The sequence below is a fragment of the Capsicum annuum genome, unplaced genomic scaffold, assembly GCF_002878395.1.
Source record: "Capsicum annuum cultivar UCD-10X-F1 unplaced genomic scaffold, UCD10Xv1.1 ctg61279, whole genome shotgun sequence".
NCBI lineage: Eukaryota > Viridiplantae > Streptophyta > Magnoliopsida > Solanales > Solanaceae > Capsicum > Capsicum annuum.
In genome coordinates, this window is record NW_025870169.1 from 12,541 (window position 1) to 23,512 (window position 10,972).

A 10,972-nucleotide genomic window follows, 5' to 3' on the forward strand; every position below is an offset into this window, starting at 1 on the left:
AAAGTACAGAGACTCACATACAACAAGGAAATAAAGACACAAAGTTCTCTGTTGCACTTTGAAGTTTTTAATTCACACGTCAGAGAGATATTTTGTTGTAAGAATATGGAAGCATTGGTTTTATTATTGAGGAAGATGAGCAATATATGTTATGACACAAGAAAACCTAGGAGCGATCCTATTGGCCAAGACAAAAAGGTGGCAACAACTTTTTCACCAATTTTGGTACTTTGTGTCAGCTAAGACTGTTACCGTAATAGTGATAGGTGAGTCCGACCTGTTCCCTAACTTGTAGAAACTTTGTCATCACAAAATCTCTTTTAAATAGGCCTCAAACTATAAGTTTGTCAATAATCAAAACTGAGGACTTAACAAGGCTTCACTCCAAAATCTGGAATGGGGAAGCTAAGACATCTCTCTCCTGACCAAGAACAGTTACAAGGAAACAATTTCAACAAGTTTTCAATAGTAAAAACATCGTTCACATCCATCGGTATATTAACATCCATATAAAATTTTACTACAAATAATATATTACAAAACTTATAGAACTCACAGATTAGAGGATCATTTGGGCATAGATCACATATGTCTCCTTATCTACCTATGAATGATGGGACAAGCAAATAGCGGTATGATATCAGACCAACTGCAGATATTACTTCTAAAGAAAATTTTAAGAGCATATATCTTAAAAGCAAATACATGTAGGGTAACATTGGGAACCGGCACAACAACTGAGAAATATGATTTGGATAATTAGGCATCTGTTAAGTTGTGTTCTATTTGTGGAAATCGGCACCTATTGCAAAAAGTTAGATTTTTCTTAACTGCTCTGGAGATGGTGTTATGTCAACAACCAACAACGACGAAGCTACGAATGGATAGAACAAATGACCTTTAGACAACTAAGTTTCATAAGAAATATTCAAGCACATTCCTAACAAGTTTGAACTCTATATCTAATAGGATACCCATTTCTTGATTGAGATCCTGGAATACTTTTTCCAGGATATGGCCATAGTTTTTTTGATAACTAACATATTCATTTCATTACCAAAGTAGCATTACAAAACCTCTACCGGATTGATGGCACAGCCTGATATAGACAAAATTGAACTAACTAACAAACTATTAGCAAGGAGGGTAGTAGTTCAGATCATTGATCATATTTGCTAACTTAGTTCTAGTAGCAGCAAGGCAAATTACTTCCTGGATTACTAGCCTAACCACCTTCTCCTGAGTAGCGCGAGAAGTCCTTAAATACTACAGTGTAAACACTTACAACAAACACCATCCTAAATATGTGAGACGCAATTGATCAACCTTTGATGTGTTCTCTATCCACATTAGTTCACTGGAGCAAGGCATTGCAGACCTTTGAATCTTTATCCGGATGAGTAGGGGATTCCTTACACCAGCAGTATAATGACAACTGAAGAACAGGTTATCGGCAGATTCAACCTCATTTCCACAGAAGACACACATTTAACTGATCTGAATATCACTTCACCAACCTATCTTTTGTGTATAATCTATTCATAATAGCTAGTATTAATATAAAAATCCACTTGGCAGGACAAACATTATTACATATCAATCTCCTTTAAGCTACCTTCTGAAAATCACCTAGTAAATTACTATATATTTTCCTGATAGAAAACTTCTCCATGTTAGTGAGATCACGAATAGTGAGACTGCCTCCTGGGCATATTAATGTGCTTTAAAAACTTTTGTGGCAGCCATGAAGCTTGTTTAGGCGCTACATCCTTGATAGGAGCTTCCTTAATGTAGTAGATATGGACCCATTGCACCCAAAGCTTGTCTTTATTCTTACATTGATTCCACAGTAGTTTAGCAACCTTATTACACAATCAAAGGTCAGTGATATTGATTCCACCAGCCACCACAAGCCTACACAATGCTTCCCAGGCTATTAATGCTTTCTTGGACACTTCAGCCCTTCCAGTCCATAAGAATCTTCTACATATGCCCTCTAAAGCTTGCATAACTTCTTTAAGAAGAAAAAACTCATGTGACCAGTAGGATTGTACTGAACATAAAATACTTTTAATCAACTGCAGCCTTCTAGAGTAAGATAGGTATTCAGAAGCCTAGGAAGTAATATTTCCCATAATTCTTACCCCCAAAGAGTAACATTGCAGTAGAGGCATTCTCTTGGTACTAAGAGGAACCCCTAGATATTTAAAAGGTAATGAACCTTTATTGAAACCAAGTATCTGTAGTATTTTTTGTGTGACAGCACTCTTTACTCCACCAAAGTATATTGAACTCTTATTAGAGTTTGCCTGCAAACATGATATATCCCAGAAGTTAGAGTAGCATTTAAACAACTTAGCAACTGAAGTAACTTCCCCCTACAGATCAAAAATAGATCATTCGTAAAATCAAGTCGTATTATTTTGAGCTTAGCACACTTAGGGTGGTAACAAAAATTTGGATGAAAATCTAGCCCCTTCAATATCCTAGTTAAATAATCCATTATGATAACAAAAAGGTAGGGGGATATAAGGTCCCCCCACATCAGACCTCTAGCTGCAGGAAATGGAGGTGTTGGAGTATCATTTATCACTACAGAATAAGATACTATACTTATACACTGCATGATCCGGTGTACAAACTGAGTTGGAAAGTTCAGAGCTGTAAGAATTTGTTCTATGAATGACCACTCCACAAAATCATAAGCTTTGTTGATATCAAATTTTAGCATACTATAGGAGATACCCCTTTCTTTCCATAACCTTTAACCAACTCATGGCCTAACATGATATTGTCTTGAATCATTCTACAAGGAATAAAAGCTGCTTGGCTGTATATTGATGCATCCATCACATGCTTCAATCAATGAGTTAGGACTTTATAAATGATCTTTTAATTATAGTACAACAAGAAATTGGTCTAAACTCTTTTACAGTAGTAGGATTTTTAAACTTTTGAATCAAAGTCACACTTGTACAATTCATAGCTTGAACATGTTTTCACTACTGAAAAAGTCAAGGATATCATCAACAACATCATCACCAATAATATGCCAGGCTTTATGGAAAAAGCACACATTCAGACCATCAAAACCTAGAGCTTTATCTCCATTTATCTCCTTCACAGTATCTATAATTTCTTTTTTTGTGACAGGCCTTATCAAATCAAGTTATTGAGTTTTAATCAAGACAGTCCCTCTCTTCAATGTATTAGGATCAATTACAGGTAAGGCATGAGTAGCAGTACCTAGAAGAGAAGCATAATAACTCAGTATCTCTTGCTTTACCTCTTCTAGGTTTCTTAACAAGGATCCTGATAAAGACACCAGGGGCTTTATATGATTTTTGTCTTGCCTCCTTTTCACACTTGCAAAAAAAATACTTATTATTTGCATCCCCTACTCTTAGCCATGTCATTCTAGACTTCTACTTAAGGATACATTCCTCAAGTAAACCGCAATGCTCCAACTGCATTTTGAAATATTTTTCGAATTCAAACAGATCGTAAAAAACATTAATGTTTTGTATAGCAGCTTGCAAATCCTCTAGTTCTGATCTTATAGTTTGTATCTTGGTAGAAATATTGATGTACTCCTTAGAGTGTATGTTCTTCAACCCCCTTTTCACTACTTTTACCTTATTCCATACCTTACTAATAGTTTTTCCTGTAGTCCTTGTACTCCAAGCTTGTTGTGCTATACCTGCAAACTTTGCATTATCAGCTAAAACGTTATAGAATATAAAAAAAGTATCCTGCAATGTTGTTGAGAATCTCCAATATGAATAGAAATTAGAGAGTGATCTGAACAACCAGGTTCCATAACAACTGCCTCAAGATGTGGAAATATCTACATCCAGTCAACATTCACTATAGCTCTATCAAGCTTGCTATGAATATGCCAATTTGTCCAAGTATATTTCCTGCAAACTGATTTCAATTCACTCAGGCTGGTATCTTACAGGAATTGAGCAAAATCCCTTACTTCATTTTCTTGTATAGGACATACCTGTACTCTATCTTCTATATCCAAAATAGTATTGTAGTGCCCTATTAACAACCAAGATATTTGAATGCTACCTGCTAGACTATTCAGAGCAGGCCATAAACTACTCTTTGTAGTAATAGTATGTAGCCCATAAATAGTTGTAAGCAAGAACTTTATGTGATTAAGTTAAACTTCACTATGTATAAATTGCTTAGTAATACTCAAGGGAGTAAAATCAACTTTAGAAGAATCCCACAATATCCAGATTCTACCTCTACCAGTGGAGTCATAATTGTCATACCATTGCCATAGCTTTGCCACTTTTTGAATTATCTTTGTAGCATATTGTTGTTGGACCTTATGTTCCACTATAGCTATAAGACTAACATGATTTTTATTCGTAAAATAGCTAACCTCATTCTGCTTGAACACTCTATTTATGCCCCTAACATTCCAGTCTACTATCATCTTATAGCCAATACTGGATTATGTAAAGTACCTCCTCCACTAGCAAAACTATATTGACCACCATCCTTTGATCCCATAACATTTGAATTCTAGAAATTAGCATCTTCTAATAGAGAAAAACCACTATTGGTAGGGGTCTCTACTATAATCTCCTTAACCTTACTTTTAGTTACTGCCTTACCCTTGGCCTCTTTCCACTCTTGAGTAATCCCACGCTGCAGAGGAGGAAAATTCTCTACAACTAAGTTCTCCCATTTCTCCTAAATTTGCAAGGCAGTCATATCAGGGACAAGTTTGGGCAGCCAAGGTAGGAACAATTTTGGCCTTCCTTGGTTCAAGTGGATCCTTATTTTCCTTAATCTTACAACTGTGTCCAACCATCTGGAAAGTAGGGCAAAATACAGGCACCCAATCATACTCCAAACATTACTCAAAAACCTACCACTGGGATCTTGAATTGAAATTTTCTTAGGAAAGACTTGTGTAACGTTCATTTCAATGAGCACCCTTGCATAAGAATCCATTCAATTTGTGTTGTGCATCCATCAACAAATAGGGGGTTCCCAAGTGCACTACTTATTCTACTCAATGAGCCTTGACTCTAAAAATTCAGAGGTAAGTTGGGAAATTTTACCCAAAGAGGGATTATAGTCAGAACATTCGCATTAAAATCAAAGTCTGCTATCCAGGCCTTCAAGATCATAGGTCGATTATTAAGGGTACGAGGCCCTGGAGGTAACACAACATCTCTATCCTCCATTAAAGAGAATAAAATCACAAAGAAACATTCATTATGGTAATATACCTTTGGTTTGGATGCAAAATTCCATTGTAAAGTAATGAATCTCTCCAGAGCACCAATTGTTGGGGAATCACCAACCACATGTAGGATCATAGGGGAACACTTCATAGAGAAATCAGCATACAATATTCTTAGCCATAACAACAACTTGATTCAAGTTTAAAATTCAAAAAATACATATTTACAACATATTGTATTGAATTGAACGCTAACTTTTTTTCCTCGCAAGTAGTTTCCTCTTGTAAATTTGAATTCTCCCATGATTCAGCAACCCAAGCAATGGAGTAATGTGGAACTCTTGTTTAGTATCTAGTAAAACTCTTAACTATCAAGTACATAATAGAGGAAAAGTGAGAAAATAAGAGGATTTTTAAAGCAGACTGGTGAGAAGGAGATAATACCGGTAACAAATCTGAAAGAATGATACTAAATGAGAAAAACAAAAAATAAAATCCTAGTAACGAATTAAATATTTGGCACAGAGTGTATATCCCCAGTACACCATAGGTCAACTACGAAGTGCTTGGATTTATTAGAGATTACTATATGTGATTTTAGACGCCACGATAGTGGTTGAGAAAAGAGAAGAAAAAGTATAAAGGTGCTTGGGACTTGATAATACTCGGATGAATGCTGCCACACCTCTTTTTCATAAAAAAAAGATTCATTTTTTATGTTCGAAAAGATTTTTATTATTAAAGTGACTTCAATTTTTACAATTAAATTTAGATACGCCACTTGGTATAAATTTAGTGTATCAAGTAACCTTTGAAAATTATTTTTTAAAACAATTTTTAACTCTTCAAAATTGGTCCACGAATAGAGATTTTGGTTAAGGAATTCTATTGACCGGGGAAGGTGTTAGACATTCTTTGGTCCCGTGGTTCGACCATGATCTCTTCGTGGAGTATATCGGCTAGCATGATACTATGAAATTCATAAACCAACAAAACACAAAACTAAAAAACAAACAACCAAAACAGTCAAAATGTCAAAAAAATAGTGTCCAGGCCAAATTAATACAGACCAAAATAAAAAATACTGAAATGAAAATCTAAACTATCCTAAGCTATGGTTTACTCGATGTCTCGTGCCTTGATCATGTACTATCTTCAGAATAAAGAGTATCACAGGAAATTCCCCGATGAATATATACATGTAGCCTCGGGGCATCCCCAATAAATAAATTCATTTGAGAGAATGCACTATAAAGAGAAAAATCATTCAAAACAAGCATTCACACATTCGATGACATAGAATCCTACGATTTGTCTACCCAAAACCTATGATTTGCCTATCAATCCTCGGCCTAAACATGATACTATCGAGGTTAACCAAAATCGATGCCTATTCCAAATTAGACAATCATCAATGAACCAAAACTACCAAATATTAACTTTTATCAATTTTTAATTTCCACCCCAATTATTAATTCTAATTCTCGAGTAGGATATCATGTCATCAAACAATCCACAATCAGGAAAATCCATTAATAAATCAAAACCAACAACTATTCACACCATCAAACGCATAAAAATCAAATTATATGATGAAATTAAGAGATAACGAGATAGAATTAGACCTCAATCGGGGTTTAACCATAAAATTTCTTCAGCAATTCACTAATACATGGAAGAAGAGCAATGACTAGAACCAAATCACAAACTTTGAACCAATGACCTCAATCTGAAACCAAACTCAGCAATTAAAAATTAGACTGACAAAGGTAGGGTGATTTGACCAAAATCTATGAACTGTTTGGTGTGGTTTCGCTACTGAAATTGAGAGAGACGCCGACCTAGGGTATTACAGCAAGACTCGTCGGTCATTTACCAAAAACAGTGATGGATCAAACTTTTAGTTGGTTTTGGGCTTTTAGTCGCTGGTATCTGCTTTTTTGGTGTAATTGTTTTGTCGATTTTACGATTTCACTGGTGGAGCAGCGTTTCCAGCAAAAACATTGATGAAAAAAATAGTTTTCTCCCTTTCTCGATCAACTCTATATTTTCTCTTTGTTTTCTCCTTGTTCTTACTCACCTTCATTTATCTCTTTATTCTCCCTGCGATTTATGTGTGTGTATACCAGTATGTGGATGTGGGTGTAAATCTTCTTTGTGGTGTGTTTTTATGTGTGGATATGTATGTGTGAGGTGTGAATTCACATTCCAGTGGGGGGGGGTGTAGAATTATTTGTTATGGAAAAAGGGAATAAAATGTGAGAGATTATGTGGGTGGGATAGGAGGTATGTTAGGGTAGGAGTTGGGGTGGATAGGATGAGGTGAGGTGTGTGGGGTTATTTTTGTTATGAATTGATTATTTTTATCCATTTTGGAGGAGTAATTGAATAGGTTAGGTCCGTGGTATGGGTGCTTAAGAATGAGGTAAATTGACATCTAAAAGGGTCAAATTTATGTGTCGAAATCATGCCTCTCTTTGACTGTAAACACAAAGTATTTTCAGAAAAAGAAGTAGACAACGAAATAGAATTTAACCTAACCATTATTCAAAAGAAAGAAACAGAAGGATAGAGTGCAATTGAGTCTTGATTTAGAGTGCAATCGAGTCTTGATTTTAGGCATCCTACCTATCCCAAGTTGTGTGTCAATCAGGTCACATGTAGTTTCCAGGGTTGAAAAGGAAAGGGACTACATCGAGTTGGAGAGTCGAGTGAGATCCTATCGAGGTTCCATTCTGTGGCTTTGTTATTACATCAAAAATGAAAATTACAAGTTACAAACATAATTCAAATTATAAAAAATCTTATCTATGCAGCTTCTCTTGGCTCTTAACTTAAGTTTTCACTGCTTTCAAAAGTGATAAAATATTTGCTTTTCTTTGGGTTGAACTTGAGAATAATTCTTTCTCTATACAAAATTTGGTATTGGAGTTGAACTCCAAAATTGATAATGTTCTATTGGTTGTACTTCTGAATTTGAACTTGAATTTGACAATTTTCAACCCATTTGGCAGGCGGGCTTCTGACTTTCAATTTCTTCACCATATTCTCTAGGCGGGCTTCTGACTTACTGTTTCTTCATGCTATTCTCCAAGAGCCCTCGGGTAGGATAGGAGGTATGTTGGGGTAGGGTTTGGGGTGAATAGGATGAGGTGAGGTGTGTGGGGTTATTTTTGTTATGAATTGATTATTTTTATCCATTTTGGAGGAGTAATTGAATAGGTTAGGTCCGTGGTATGGGTGCTTAAGAATAAGGTAAATTGACATCTAAAAGGGTCAAATTTATGTGTCAAAATTATGCCTCTCTTTGATTGTAAACACAAAGTATTTTCAGAAAAAGAAGTAGACAACGAAATAGAATTTGACCTAACCATTATTCAAAAGAAAGAAATAGAAGGATAGAGTGTAATTGAGTCTTGCTTTAGAGTGCAATCAAGTCTTGATTTTAGGCATTCTACCTATCCCAAGTTGTGTGTCAATCAGGTCATATGTAATTTCCAGGGTTGAAAAGGAAAGGGACTATATCGAGTTGGAGAGTCAAGTGAGATCCTATCAAGGTTCCATTCTGTAGCTTTGTTATTACATCAAAAATGAAAATTACAAGTTACAAACATAATTCAAATTATAAAAAATCGTATCTATGCAGCTTCTCTTGGCTCTTAACTTGAGTCTGCACTGCTTTCAAAAGTGATAAAATATTTGTTTTTCTTTGGGTTGAACTTGAGAATAATTCTTTCTCCATACAAAATCTGGTATTGGAGTTGAACTCCAAAATTGATAATGTTCTGTTGGTGGTACTTCTGAATTTGAACTTGAACTTGACAATTTTCAACCTATTTGGCAGGCGGGCTTATGACTTTCAATTTCTTCACCCTGTTCTCTAGGCGGACTCCAGACTTACTGTTTCTTCATGCTATTCTCCAGGGAGGCCCTCGAGTTTCTATTTCATCACCCTATTCTTAAGATGGGCTCATGACTTGCAATTTCTTTACCCTATTCCTTAGGTGAGATCCTGACTTGTAATTTCTTCACCCTATTTTCAGGTGGTCTCTGACTTTTAATTTCCTTACTCTGTTCTTGAAACAGGTTCCTGACTTTAAATTTTTTCACCCTATTCATCGGATGGGATCCTGACATGCAATTTCTAATCTTCACTCTGCTCTTTATGTGGGCTCCTGAACTCAAAGTCAAAACTAGAACAAAAGTTATCTCAAAAAAAGATTATGATAAAGAAAGGCCCTATTTTTAGAAAATAAAGTCTCATTTTCCAGGAACATCCTGAACAGAAAGTAAAGTTCAAAATACCATGAATAGAATTTATTGCCCCAATTTATCATCAAAAAATTATGAGTGTCAGTCTAAATCACAACTAATGCAGAAATGCATAATGCAAAGGTGAATTAAGACTCTAACCAATAAATACATCTCTTAAGAGTAAAATTGAATGACTAGGACTAGGAAGTGCGTCTGCTAAAAATTAAAGTGAGGGACTCTGACTAAAAAGTGTGCCTTCTAAGAGTAAAGGTTCAAATTAGGAAGTGTATCACCTAACAAATGAACTTGAAAATACCTAAATAAGGAAGTGTGTCTCCTAGGGCTTAAATGGAAGGTATCAATTAGAAAATGCAGCTTCTAAGAATGAATGTCCAAGTTAGGAAGTGTGTTACCTAACAGATAAAATCTGAATATCCAGACAAGGAAGTGCATCTCCTAGGGGTTAAATAGAATGACTCAAATAGAAAGGACATCTTATAGGAGTAAACATTCAAGTTAGAAAGTGTGTATCCCAATAAACAAAACATGAAATACCCAGATAAAAAAGTGCATCTCCTTGGTGTTAAATGGAAGGACTCGACTAGAAATTGCATCTTCTAGGAGTAAATGTGCAAGTTAGGAAGTGCATTATTTAACTGATAGAATTTGAATATCAAGACAAGGAAGTGCGTCTCCTAGGGGTTAAATGGAATGGCTCAACTAGAAATTGCATCTTCTAGAAGTAAGGGTTCAATTTAGAAAGTGTTCTACCTAACAAACAAAACTTAAATTACCCAGATAAGAAAGTGTGTCTCCTAGGGGTTAAATTGAATGACTCGATTAGAAAGTGTGTCTTCTCCGAGTAAAGATTCAAGTTAGGAAGTGTCTCACCTAACAAATAAAATTTGAATTATCTAGATAAGGAAATGTATCTCCAGGGGTTTAATGGAATGACTCAACTAAAAAGTGCATATTCTAGGAGGAAAGGTTCAAATTAGGAAGTGTGTCATCTAACAAATAAAATTTGAATTACCCAGATAAGGAAATGTGTCTCCTAGGATTAAATGGAAGGACTCGACTAGAAAGTGCATCTTCTAGGAGTAAAGGTTCAAGTTATGAAGAGTGTTACCTAACAAATAAAATTTGAATTATCTATACAAGGAAGTGTATTTTCTAGGGAAATAGAATGATAAGTTTTTACCATGATTGTGATTGCCAAACCTATGTAGCAATATTGCCTCTTTCATTTACAGAAGTGAGGAGTTTCACCTTTTGATATTTAAGATTTGAAGCCCTTGATTAGAAATTAACATATTTCCTGTTTCATCAAAGAAATCTTGTGAGTATAAAAATATGGTGTCTAGTTTGTGGCTTCAGCTTCCAAGGTAATCACTCTTGCACTTGTCATATTTAACTTGTCTCAAATTATTGACATGTGTCAATGACCTGTTGAACTATTAACCCAAACTCACGTTATCAAGAATAACTCTCATGAAAACACTATAA

At 35.3% G+C, this 10,972-nt stretch overlaps 1 long non-coding RNA gene across 3 annotated transcripts; it reads right to left on the reverse strand.

Annotated features, from left to right (window-relative positions):
- Positions 1-1,512: 1,512 nt before the first annotated feature.
- On the reverse strand, positions 1,513-5,885 carry LOC107870575. Of its 3 annotated transcripts, XR_001674193.2 has the most exons (3): positions 5,259-5,870; positions 3,648-3,700; positions 1,513-2,309 (listed from the first exon to the last, which is right to left on the reverse strand). It is a non-coding gene; the product is annotated as an uncharacterized LOC107870575 (long non-coding RNA). The 3 variants fall into 3 exon arrangements; XR_007050748.1 differs by lacking the exon at positions 3,648-3,700 and having other exon boundaries at positions 5,259-5,885; XR_007050747.1 differs by lacking the exon at positions 1,513-2,309 and having other exon boundaries at positions 3,078-3,700; positions 5,259-5,885.
- Between the last annotated feature and the right edge of the window lie 5,087 nt (positions 5,886-10,972).